The sequence below is a fragment of the Strongylocentrotus purpuratus genome, unplaced genomic scaffold (genome assembly GCF_000002235.5).
Source record: "Strongylocentrotus purpuratus isolate Spur 01 unplaced genomic scaffold, Spur_5.0 spur5_scaffold_1, whole genome shotgun sequence".
NCBI classification, from domain to species: domain Eukaryota; kingdom Metazoa; phylum Echinodermata; class Echinoidea; order Camarodonta; family Strongylocentrotidae; genus Strongylocentrotus; species Strongylocentrotus purpuratus.
In genome coordinates this window covers 7,706,390-7,719,647 of record NW_022145594.1, presented here as the reverse complement: position 1 = coordinate 7,719,647, position 13,258 = coordinate 7,706,390, and the positions used below count along the sequence as shown (strand labels likewise).

At 40.8% G+C, this 13,258-nt stretch overlaps 1 long non-coding RNA gene across 1 annotated transcript; it reads left to right on the top strand.

Annotated features, from left to right (window-relative positions):
* The first annotated feature begins 8,354 nt into the window (after window positions 1–8,354).
* LOC115921459 lies at window positions 8,355–10,098 on the top strand. The gene is made up of 2 exons (XR_004062875.1): window positions 8,355–8,571; window positions 10,036–10,098. It is a non-coding gene; the product is annotated as an uncharacterized LOC115921459 (long non-coding RNA).
* Window positions 10,099–13,258: the final 3,160 nt, after the last annotated feature.

The following is a 13,258-nucleotide window of genomic DNA, read 5'->3' as shown; positions in this document are numbered from 1 at the left end:
GACACTACAGATTAAGAAACAACTAAGTAATTATTCAATAAGTACAATTTCAGTTTACGTTTGAAGACAGATATACTGACAGAATGGCTAATGCAAGTTGAGTCAAGAGTGTTCCAAAACCTTGGTCCAGTGCAAACTAAAGTGTTGAGAGTAAACTTTGTCCTTGCATGGGGTAAGTGGAATGCAGAAGCACATCTTGTGGCATAATTGTGAATTTGATTGTTTCTCTTGAAAATCTTGGCTAATGCCAGTGGCAGTACACCTGAGTTGAGATCATACATTAAGGAACCCAATTGCATATAATAAATATCTTCTACCTTTAAAATCCTATGATGATAAAAAAGAGGATTTGTATATGAGCACGAAAGTCAGCATTACAGATTGTTCTTATTACCCTCTTTTGAGCCAAGAATATTTTATCTAATTGTGTTATTAGAGATTTGCCCCAAGCAAGCACACCATAATTAATATAAGGTAGAATTAAAGTTGAATACAAGATAAGTAATATGCTTTTAGGAAGAGTAGACTTCAACCTACGAATTACACCAGTATTCCTTGATAATATTTTGCATAGATTATTTACATGAGTTTTCCACTTCAATTGTTCGTCGATATAAAGACCTACAAATTTAGTTGATGCTACCCTGTCTATCAGAACACCGTTGAACATAATGTCACCGGGCAACATCTTGAGCGAATTGCTATATATCATATAATTGGTTTTTGTAAGATTAAGAGACAGTTTATTAGCATGAATCCATGAGGTAATATTGCGCAACTCTGAGTTAACTGTTTGCACAAGAACTTGTGCATCTTTGTGTGAAAAAATATGCTTGAATCATCTGCAAACAAAATAAAGGATAATACATCAGAAGAATATTGAAAATCATTTATATAAAGAATAAATAAAAGAGGACCAAGAAGTGATCCCTGTGGGACTCCACAGCTGACATTTTGTAACTCTGAATCAAAACCATTTATGGATACGAATTGCTGTCTGTCAGCTAAATAGCTCCTGAACCAATCCAGGGCAGCACCCCTGACCCCGTAATGGGATAATTTACATAACAATATTTGTGATCTACTGTATCAAATGCCTTAGAGTAATCCAAGAATATTCCAAGTGTGTGCATGTGGTTGTCCATAGCATAAGAAACTTTATTGATAAAGTGCAGTATAGCATGGGTGGTAGTATGTTTCTCACGGAAGCCAAATTGAAAGTTGGAAAATATTTTACTTGAATTGAGAAACTTTACAGTTCTCACATAGATAAGTTTTTCAAGAATTTTAGAGAAAGATGTTAATAGGGAAATGGGTCGGTAGTTCGTCAATAGTTTTGGGTCACCATTCTTAAAAATTGGGACAACCTTTGCCACTTTCATCTCCCTGGGTACAATGCCATTTGTCAGTGACAGATTAAATATATGCACTAATGGATGTACGATTTCTACTGCTAAGTTTTTAACTAGACTGTTGGAGATAGTATCACAGCCTGGGCTTTTTCCAATCTTCAAAAAATGTATTATACTGAGTACTTCTACTTCATTTTTTGTTGGCATTAAAAACAAACTTTGCTGGTTAGGTTCTTTCAAGAAGTCATGGAATGATTTATCACAATTTGGAATACCCTCCGACAAATTCGGACCGATACTACAAAAATAATTATTGAACTTTTCAACAATAGATTTTGTATCATCTACTAATTCTCCATCAATTTGCAGAGATCTTATGCTGGATGTTTTACTGTTGCTTTTACAAATATTTTTGATTACCTTCCATGTTCCTTTTATATCAATCAAGGTTGCCTGAAACTGAGTGGAATAGTAATTTTTCTTTGAAACACGTAATGTTGTAGTTAAGGTGTTCCGATATCTAGTGTAATTCAAGCGTGACTGTTCTGATTTAGTTGTCTTGTATTTATAATATAGCTTATTTTTCTTATTGATCGATTTCAATAGCGATCTTGTAATCCATGGCATTCGGGGGATCTTCCTGTGATTTCTACTATCTCTTTTACATATAGGTATATTCTCATCATACAGCAATATAAATTTTCGAAAGAAGTTTTCAAAAGAGCTATCAACATTTTGAACAAGTAAAACATCACTCCAGTCAGTTGCAGTTAGGGCTTCCTTAAGCTTTGCAATATTTTCGGGATTGCTCCTACGGGCATGTTTATTTTGCCTAGTAATGAAAGAGGGTTTGCTCAATGGCATCTTGGCATAAATAGGAAAATGGTCCGATAGGTCAGAAACTATGATGCCAGCATCTGGAAAGGGTTGCAAATTAGTGAAGAAATTGTCAATGAGAGTAGAGGAATTTTCAGACACTCTTGTAGGTTTAGTGATCAAAGGCATCAAGGAAAAGGACACCAACAGGTTCAAAAAGTCATCAATACAGCTATTTCCATCGCAAGTGAGCAGGTTCAGATTATAATCACCCATAAGAAAAATTGTCTTGTTATTAAGTAATGGATTTGACAGAATATTGTGTACTTCATCTATAAAGAGATTTAGATTACTTTGTGGCGGCCTATAAACGACACCAAAAACAACATTACGTTTTCCTGGTATGAAAACATCAAACATAATATAGTTTCTAACACATCATTCATAATGGTAAGCTCATGACATATTTGGTAATCCATCACAGATGGAATGTATAAAGCCACCCCTCCACCTCTTTTATCTCGTCTATTATTAGAAACCAAATTACAACCAGGAATTAAATATAAGCTAGTATCGAATTCAGAAGGAAACCAGGTCTCAGAAACACCTATTGCTGTGAATCCTGCATGATATACGCTTGGTGAAAACACTGAAATTTTCAAAATTCTTACACATAGTTACAGAAACTACGTATATTCAAGTGAATTAAAGCAAGTTCATTACTCTCTGAACCACAGACCATATCAAAGAAATGCTTTTCGGTACAATAATTACAATTTATTGTAATTTGATCATCATTTTCATCATATTGTTGCAAGGTACTTGCATTGGATTAAAAAAAAACTGCATGTAATATCATCATCAGTTTGGATCATATTGAGAGAGTAAGAAAATAGATAGTGTACTGTGTAACTGCGGTTCGTAATTCGGGTAGCAAACTGACATGAGATAGAGAGGATAGGAAATACACATTATATATAAAGCACCAATGTGCTTAGATTCCAAGGGAAAGGAGACAGCTTGAGAAATAAAATTCATGTTGAAATTAAATAGCAGAGAATGAAGGAGAAATAAAGTAGAAAAGTGGGGGAGATATATAATGAACAAAGGCAAGAAAAAAACAGTCTGTATATAAAACATATTTGCCATGAATAGGCTTAGTTGCAAGTAAGGAGTTACTATATAATCTGCGAAGTTCAGTCATGAAGTTCGCAAGATCTTCCTCGCACGTAATCAGCTTTTTGGTTATTAGGCGACCATTGTCACTGGTATTGGCGAGACCGGCGAATATTCTGCCGTCAATACTCCAGGCCTTGACAGCTTTCTTGCAGTGCCTGACGGCATGGAAGAGCTTCTGCTTCCTAGCTGTCAAGTCCTCGTTGACATAATATACCAGAGCCCTTGAGCTTCATCCTCGCTCCAATGAAAAGGGCTCTGGTACGATACGATGAAAACTTTACAATGATAGATCGATCTGGCTTGTCACCACCAGCTGGCTTGGTACCCGGTCCTAGGCGATGAGTGAGGTCGATGTCGGATTGGGTCAGTTTAAGACCCATTCGTTGAGCGACCTTGCAGACCACCTCCTCCGTCGACTCCCCAAACGTCTCCTCCATGCCGTGGATCCTTACATTATTTCGCCGCGAGTACTGATCCAAAGCGTCAAGCTGGAATCGAGTATTCCAGCAGCATCATTGGTGCTTTCCTTAGCCTTCTTAAGCTGCTCGATCTCAGATGCTTGAGCTTTCACCTGCACCCCTTGCTTCCTGCTCCTCAGTCCTCTCTTCGTATTTTTGCTCTGTTGGATCATAGACCTACCTACCAGTCTGGTGGTAGGTCTATGGTTGGATCATGGACTTACTAATAAGTCCATGGTTGGATGGACCAAGGTGGATATAGCCTGTGGCACGCAGTGGCGGATCCAGGAATTTCTTACCGGGAGGGGGGGGGGGGGGGGGCACAAAAAACGCATGGGGTGAAATATATGAAAAACGATGGAGCGAGGCGTCAGCGGCAAGGGAGCGCGGGATGGGCCTCATGCGCGTAGCAAGGGGTGGCGGTGCTGGGGGCGGTCGACGTACGTCCGCGACCGCCGGCCAAATTAAGAAAGAAAAAGAGAGAGAGAGAGAGAGAAGAGAAAAAAGTAAGAGGACGTAGGAAGGGAGGGGGAGGGGAACTGAATTCATGCAGATAAGGATATAAGAGTCGAGAACGGTACAACGAATCGTATTCTTTCATAATTCATGAAACGTCAAAGCTTCCGCGCTTCGCGCAGGAGGGGGAACTGAATTCAGATAAGGATTAGGAGTCGGGAACGGTACAACGAATCGTCTTCATTCACTAATAATTTAATGTAACGCCAAAGCTTCCGGGTATAGCTAGAGGGTCATGCAGATCGAACCCCAGTGGCGGATCCAGGGGGGGGGGCGGGAGGCCGGGGGCCCGGCCCCCCCCCCCCCCTTGAGAAAAAAAAATCATGTAAAATCACGTGATTTTTCCCTTTTTGGGGGCTTGGACCCCCCCCCCCCCCCCCTGGCGCTCAAGGGGGGGGGGGTGCAAATGAAAAGAAAAAAAACGAGGACCAAAAAAAAAATAGTGCTCACTACCACCACTACCACCTGTCAGGATATTGTCGGTAAACTTGCGCTGCCGTCGGGAAAAAGAGAAAAGGGGGAGGGGAAAAAAGAGAGGGGAAAAAAGAGGGAAAAAAAGAGAGGGAAAAAAAGAGAGGGAAAAAAGAAAGGGAAAGGGAAAGAAAAGAAAAAAAGGAAAAGAAAAGAAAGAAAGGAAAAGAAAGGAAAGAAAGGAAAAGAAAGGAAAGAAAAGAGAAGAAAGAAAGAGAAAAAAGAAAAAGAGGGACGAGAGGAAAGAAAGGAAAAGAAAGAAAAGAAAGAAAAGAAAAAAAGAATAAAAAAGAGTGAAAGGGAAACAAAAGAAACGGGGGATGAAAGAGAGGAGAGAGAGGGGAGGTAAAAGTCTGAGAGAGGAGGAGTGGGAGTAAAAGAGAGAAGGGGGTTGTTGGGTGGAGTCGTCTCTTCGAGGGAGCAAGAAAGACACGGGTAAATATGTTGCTGTGTCGGGTCAGCTGTGTCGGTATTCTTGCTCGATCCTCGTGTACTATATCAATGCAGAAGTTTGAAGTCGGTGAGATGTATATTGTCGGTCGGCCGACAAGTTTTTTTCCCTACGAACTCTGACTTCTTATCCGCTGTGACGACTTCGAGAGTGACTACAACTACAATACTTGTATTTTCTCGAAGTTTCACTTTCCTATAATATCAGCTAAAGAAATCAGAGGTTTAAAATTTTGGGGGAAACTAAATTCAAACAAGGTTTAAGAGTCAACAACGGTACGACGAATCGTCATCCTTTCTTTATATTGTGATGAAACGCCAAAAATTCAGCGCTTCGCGCGAAAGGGGAAAACTTCATTAAGACGAGTCGAGAACGGTACAACGAATCGTCTTCCTTCTCTAATAATTTAAGGAAACGTCAAAGCTTCCACGCTTCGCGCGAGAATGGGAATCTGAATTCAGACATATAGGGCTTATTAAAAGTCGAAAACGGTACAACGAATTGTGTTCTTTCTCTATATTGTGATGAAACGCCAAAAACTTCATTTAGACGAGTCGAGAAAGGTACAACGAATCGTCTTCTTTCTCTTAAAATTAAAGGAAACGTCAAAGCTTCCGCGTTTCGCGCGGGAGGGGGAAGCTTCATTCAGATAAGGATTAAGAGTCGAAAACAGTACACCTTAACGTCTGCTTTTTCTCATAATTTAATGAAACGTCAAAGCTTCCGCGTTTCGCGCGAGAATGGGAAACTGAATTCAGACAAATAGGGCTTATTAAAAGTTGAAAACGGTACAACGAATCGTGTTCTTTCTCTAATAATTTGAGGAAACGTCAAAGCTTTGGCGCTTCGCGCGAGAGGGGGAAACTGAATTCAGATGAATAGGGCTTAATAAGATTCGAAAACGGTACGAGGAATCGTCTTCCTTTCTCTATATTGTGATGAAACACCAAAAACTTCATTTAGACGAGTCGAAAACGGTACAACGAATCGTGTTCTATCTCTAAAAATATGAGGAAACGTCAAAGCTTTCGCGCTTCGCGCGAGAGGGGGGGAAACTGAATTCAGATGAATAGGGCTTATTAAGAGTCGAAAACGGTACAACGAATCGTCTTCTTTCTCTAATAATGGAATGACACGTCAAAACTTCCTCGCTTTGCGCGGGAGGGGGAAGCTTCATTCAGATAAGGATTAAGAGTCGAGAACAGTACACCTAAACGTCTGCTTTTTCTCATAATTTAATGAAACGTCAAAGCTTCCGCGTTTCGCGCGAGAATGGGAAACTGAATTCAGACAAATAGGGCTTATTAAAAGTCGAAAACGGTACAACGAATCGTGTTCTTTCTCTAATAATTTGAGGAAACGTCAAAGCTTTCGCGCTTCGCGCGAGAGAGGAAAACTGAATTCAGACAAAATTAATAGGGCTTATTTAGAGTCGAAAACGGTACAACGAATCGTGATCTTTCTCTAATAATATGAGGAAACGTCAAAGCTTTCGCGCTTCGCGCGAGAGGGGGAAACTGAATTCAGATGAATAGGGCTTATTAAGAGTCGAAAACGGTACGACGAATCGTGATCTTTCTCTAATAATATGAGGAAACGTCAAAGCTTTCGCGCTTTGCGCGAGAGGGGGAAACTCAATTCAGATGAATAGGGCTTATAAGAGTCGAAAACGGTACAACGAATCGTGATCTTTCTCTAATAATATGAGGAAACGTCAAAGCTTTCGCGCTTTGCGCGAGAGGGGGAAACTGAATTCAGATGAATAGGGCTTATTAAGAATCGAAAACGGTACGACGAATCGTGATCTTTCTCTAATAATATGAGGAAACGTCAAAGCTTTCGCGCTTCGCGCGAGAGGGGGAAACTGAATTCAGATGATTGGGCTTATTTAGAGTCGAAAACGGTACAACGAATCGTGATTTTCTCTAATAATATGAGGAAACGTCAAAGCTTTCGTGCTTTGCGCGAGAGGGGGAAACTGAATTCAGATAAATAGGGCTTATTAAGAGTCGAAAACGGTACGACGAATCGTGATCTTTCTCTAATAATATGAGGAAACGTCAAAGCTTTCGCGCTTTGAGCGAGAGGGAGAAACTGAATTCAGATGAATAGGGCTTATTAAGAGTCGAAAACGGTACGACGAATCGTCTTCTTTCTCTAATAATTTAATGAAACGTCAAAACTTCTGCGCTTCGCGCGGGAGGGGGAAGCTTCATTCAGATAAGTATTAAGAGTCGAGAACAGCTCGAATCGTCTGCTTTTTCTCTTAATTGAGTGAAACGTCAAAGCTTCCCCGCTTCGCGCGGGAGGGGGAGAAACTGAATTCAGACAAGGATTAAGAGTCGAGAACAGTATACCGAATCGTCTGTTTTTTCTCATAATTTTACAAAACGCCAAAGCTTCCGCGCTTTGCGCGGGAGGGGGGGGGGGGGGAACTTAATTCAGACAAAGATTAAGAGTCGAGAACAGTACACCGAATCGTCTGCTTTTTCTCATAATTTAATGAAACGTCAAAACTTCCGCGCTTTGCGCGGGAGAGGGGGGGGGGAACTCAATTCAGACAAGGATAAACAGTCGAAAACGTTAGAGCAAATCGTCTTCTTTTTTATAATAATTTAATGAAAGGTCAAAGCTTTCGCGCTTCGCGCGGGAGGGGGGGGGAATTTTATTCAGCCAAGGATTAACAGTCGAAAACGGTACAATTAATCGTCTTCTTTTCCTAATAATTTAAGGAAACGTCTAAGCTTCCGCGCTTTGCGCGGGAGACCTATCACCCACACCCCCCTAAGGAGCGCGCTTTTAAGTAATTCTCTTGCTCACTACCGCCCCACCCTAAAATAAGATCCTAGCTCCGCGCCTGCATTAAGATTGATAGCTATGGTGCTGACTAAATTGAAGAAATAATTCGTATATTCATGTCGTCGAGGAAAATGACCATTTTGCGCATATGCGAGTACTATAGATAGTCCATAGGAAAAACAATTTAGCCTTCGGCGCCAGGTTCGTAGGGTTGAATTTGTAGATATTGGACATTTAATTTTGTCGGTAATTGGTGGCTAGTTTTGTCGGTAATCGTTGGCCTCTACACCCCCCCCCCCCCCCACTAAGCCCCCTTGTTTTACAGTGCTAAATGAAAGTACTTTGCATACAATGTATGGGTATGCATTCTGTGTGTAGGCACTTGTGTTATAGATGTATCGCATATTATGTGTAGAGGCAGTATATCATCATTGTTCAAGTGAATGTTTCAACAGTGAAGTTGCAAGTTGCAACCGTCTTCAAAAGTTTGATTTCCAGTGATTGTGGAGCATTTTACAGACCCGAATTGGTAAGAACTCACTTAATATGATAGTGGTAGTTAATGTTGAATTGTTTTATGAAGTAATGTAAGCTTAGGAGAGAATATTAGTTCAGGCGCGTAGCCAGGGGGGGCGGTGGGGACGGTCGCCCCCCCCCCCCCCAAAAAAAAAAAAACGCCGGCCAAAAAAAAAAGAGAGAGAAAGAGAAGAAAAAAAAAAGAAAGAGGACGTAGGAAGAAAGAGGGAAAAAGAGTCGAGAACGGTACAACGAATCGTCAAAGCTTCCGCGCTTCGCGCGGGAAGCGGGAGACTGAGATCAAATTAAGGATTAAGTGTCGGGAAAGGTACAACGAATCGCTTTCTTTCTCTAATAATTTAATGAAACGTCAAAGCTTCGCGCGAGAGGGGGGGGGGGTAGAATCCAGATAGGGATTAAGAGTCGGGTAAGGTACAACGAATCGTCTCCTTTCTCTAATTATTTAATGAAACGTCAAAGCTTCGCGTGAGAGGGGGGAGGGACTGAATTCAGACGAGGATTATGAGTCGAGAAAAGGTAGAACGAATCGTCTTCTTTCAAAGCTTCCGCGCTTCGCGCGGGAGGGGGACTGAATACAGATAAAAATAAGGATTAAGAGTCGGGAAAGTTACAACGAATCGTCTCCTTTCTCTAGTAATATAATGAAACGTCAAAGCTTCGCGCAAGAGGGGGGAGGGACTGAATTCAGACAAGGATTACGAGTCGAGAAAGGTACAACGAATCGTCTTCTTTCAAAGCTTCCGCGCCCCCCTCCCTGCACCCACCCCCTAGTGAGCGCGCTTCGCGCGCCCTTAAAGTGATTCGCACGCTTCGCGTGCTCACTACCGCCCCCTAAAATGAAATCCTGGCTACGCGCTTGCATTAGTTATCTTTCGTGTTTGTTATAATTTTATATAGTTTGGAACTTGAAAGGCAAGGAAAGTTATGTGTGTGCTCATCCAGTGTACTTAGGAGATGCGTGCATTGTACTAGATTATTCTCTCTCTCTCTCTCTCTCTCTCTTCTCTGTATCGCTATCCACCCCTCTCTGCTCTCACCCTTTCTTTCTCTCTCTCTCTCTTTTCTTCAACTCTCCTTGCATGTTTGTTACAGTGTCACTGTGATGGTGATGACTGCATTATAATGTATTTTAAGACGGGTACTTACTTTCTTGTCTAGTAGGATATTATTCTTTATACTTGTAGTTGTTTTGTTGCAGCATATATATGTAAATAGACTGCGTAATTAGTTAATTACATACATGCAAGTTGACTTATATTTTCATTGTCTAGCAAAGGTTTATAACGTACTTGTTGCTTATAAAACAAAGAGACAGTTTTGGAGTACATATGTAGTCAGTTTAAGTTATATGTAGGTTCAATCACTTTGTTAAGCTATTTTGATGCACATGTATTGTTGTAGTGTCTCATAAGTATGAACATTATGTAGTTTTTTTTCTCTTTCTGTTGTGTTACAGATTGTTATCTGAAGATTTGGTGACCATACGACCAGTGAATAAACGACAGTTCGTGAACTTTAACTGAATCTTCGTACCTCGTCATTTCAATCTTGTGAATAACAACTTTAGGGTGTTTGTGTAATTGTCGAAACTCCTCGGTTTGCTAGTTGAACGCGGAGGCAGCCACAGATGGTAGCGAGAGAGAGGGAGAGAGAGAGAGAGAGAGAGAGAGAGAGCAAAATGTAGACTTATCATTAATATTGAATAGCATCTTCCAGCTTAATTTCCCTCCTTAATTAAATGAGCATGTTTATACCATAAACTGGCGAGCAAGCATTTTAAACCAAAGAATTATTTTCAACAATAATGAGTATCAAACAAAGCTTTCTTGCTGCGGGACGGGTCGGGCACATTCATATTAAGGCGATGTAAAATTCCTTTTTAGCGAGCGGGTGGTTTTAAGCTTATTTTATATTGAATAGCATCTACTTGCCTTCCGCCCTTCTTCGTCAAATGAATATGTTTAAAATTATAATCGCGAGTTAGCGTAGCAAGTGAGCGATTTTTTTAAACACTTCTCTTTTGATAATAATTATAGGCATATTTTTTTTTCCATATTAACTGTGTCTTCTTGCCCCGTGAAAGGGAGGGCACAAACACATTTAAGGGGACGTTTTTTTATATTTTTATATTTTTTTTATTTGGCGAACAAGGAAGGTAAAAATCATAGGTTATAATCTTGAATAGAACCTACATTACGCCCCTTTTGAATCAAATTGGCAAGTATTATTTCAGGATAATTATTCCTTGTTGGCGAGCGAGCTTAGCGAATTGTCGAAATTCTTTGGCTTGCCATTTTATATTGAAAAGTATCTGCGTGCCTATAGCATCGCTTTTTAATCACTGATGTACAAAATGTATTACGAACATAAGCTAGCGTAGCGAGCAAGCGAATTTTCATCCTTTTCATAAAATAGCTTAAAACCATCTGCCTGCCTAAGCTACCACCCCTTTCTTAATCAATGATTATTTCACGAGCATGTAGGCCTATATTTCATACTCCATTTTATTTCTCATTTTCCCCGACGTGTCGCGACGTCGCGCCGGTACTTTGGGGAAGGAGCGATGTTGGAGCATTTTAATTTTTCAGGGCACTTTTTGGGCGGAGCTGTCGGAGGAGCAATTGTCGGCGGAGCAAATGTCGGCGGAGCAATTATTGTCGGCGGAATTAAAATGCACCCCCCCCCCCTTCTAAAAATGTTGGCTACGGCCCTGAATAACAACAACAACATAAAAACAAAAATAACCCATGAAAGAATTATTATTGTCGTCGGATCAAAGTGGCGGAGCAATCGTCGGCGGAGCATGTGTCATGGAACCCTTCTCCTATCCCCTCCAAGAGTAGTGATCTTTTACAATTCGAGAACCACATTATTTTGGCGCATTAATGTCCACCGGCACTTCCTGGAGAGAAAAAAACGAGGCCTTCTGATTGGTTAGAAGCTAAAGAAAAGTTATCTGTCACGTCGCGAAACGTGATTATGCTTCGTTGCTGCACAATGCATAAAGACGGTGGTCTAGTACTTCACCAGTAGTACTTGCCAAAATTATCTCGAGTGTATAAACTGTGTTGTTATCCCATTATTCTTTTAAAAGAAATGCAATTCCTCAGCTCTCGCACCTCTCTTTTATCGTTGTTTAATTCTCTCATAAATGAAATGCGGCCCGCATAGCAGCGATGAAATAGGGTAAAACATTTACACACAGCTATCTCTATTTTTTCCATAATTTGTTTTCAGCATTCACAACATATTGACTCGTTACTTGGTTGATACAAAACTCCTTAAATTCCCTCTCATTATATTACATTAACAACATTAGTATCTCTCGCCGAGTTACTTTAAGTTTGTAGTTTCCGCACGCAGTAACGGTACATATACAAATGTTGTGAATTGAGAAATATGTTTGAAATGCCATACTTGCCTTGAAAATGTTAATCCTTTTCTCCCGTCTTTGAATTTTCTCATGAATCTTAATCGTAAACTGGATATCATCCCCTACCCTTTACACTGCGTTCAATCTCAAGATGTACCACAGGCGCCGGAAGTGTGGGGGGGGGGGGGCAGGGGGGGGGGCAGTCAACCCCCAACCAAAAAAGTGTGGGGGGGGGGCAAAACGCAAACGATATAGGGGTGAGAAGACATGAGCCCCTGAACGCTGGCGTACTGATGGGGGGGTATTTCTTATTCGATACCAGTGATTTACAAAAGTTGCTGAAATGACATGATTATCCGGTATTTCAGTATATTTAGTTATACCTTTTTATGCGTTTGTTGAAAAATTCGAAATTCCCAAATTTACAGTCGGGCGAAATGCGTATTTAGAAGCCTTTATGTCATGGTCTGCAAAACGGCTGGGCTCGGGGGCTCGAGCCCTGTCATTTTTTGAAAAAAAGTATGTTACAGAGAAAAAGAAAGAAAGAGAGAGAGAAAAAATACGTGACCTGCCAATGTCACAAATGAGGTATCAAAATATGCTCATCTGACCGTAATTGAATGCCTAAAATCCCAGAGCTTACAGAGCCCCCCCCCCCCCCCCCCCATCAGTACGCAAGTGCGAGGGAGCATAGTGAACAAGAGGGGTGAAGGTGACGGAAGTGACTACCCCTTCACAGGTTTTTGAAGTTTTGTTGTATTAAAAAAGTACATTCCTTATATAGCAAAACTATAGAATAAAAACAAGCAATATATTTGTTTTCACACTTCACTTTTCTCGGTATTATATACTAGTACATTAAATTTTCGAAGGATATGATGCGAGGGAGCGTAGCTCCCGAGTGAGAAGATTTTTGCATTTTTATTAGTCTAAACGCTGCACTCTTGGGCCCTCCAGAGCCTAAAAGTGTGTTGCAGTCTTAAGTCAGTAATTGCTATACATTTGTTGGGGTGCACTTTTTCAAATTTTCAGGAGAGGGGGACGACCCCCCCCCCCTAAAAAAAATTGAGGGAACTGTCCCCCCGCCTCCCCCCCCCCCCCCCGATCGCCGACCCTGATAACTATGATACTAATAAATAATACAGCTAACCGTAATTAAGAGTTTATTTCATAGCTGAGGATCACAGTTCGTTGTACCTTCCACTGCCTTTAAAGGGCAAGTCCACTCCAAAAATTGTGAGGACATTACGTCACAAACTGATAACCATCTTTGCAATTTGTGTTGTGATTCTCATTGTTCCATAGT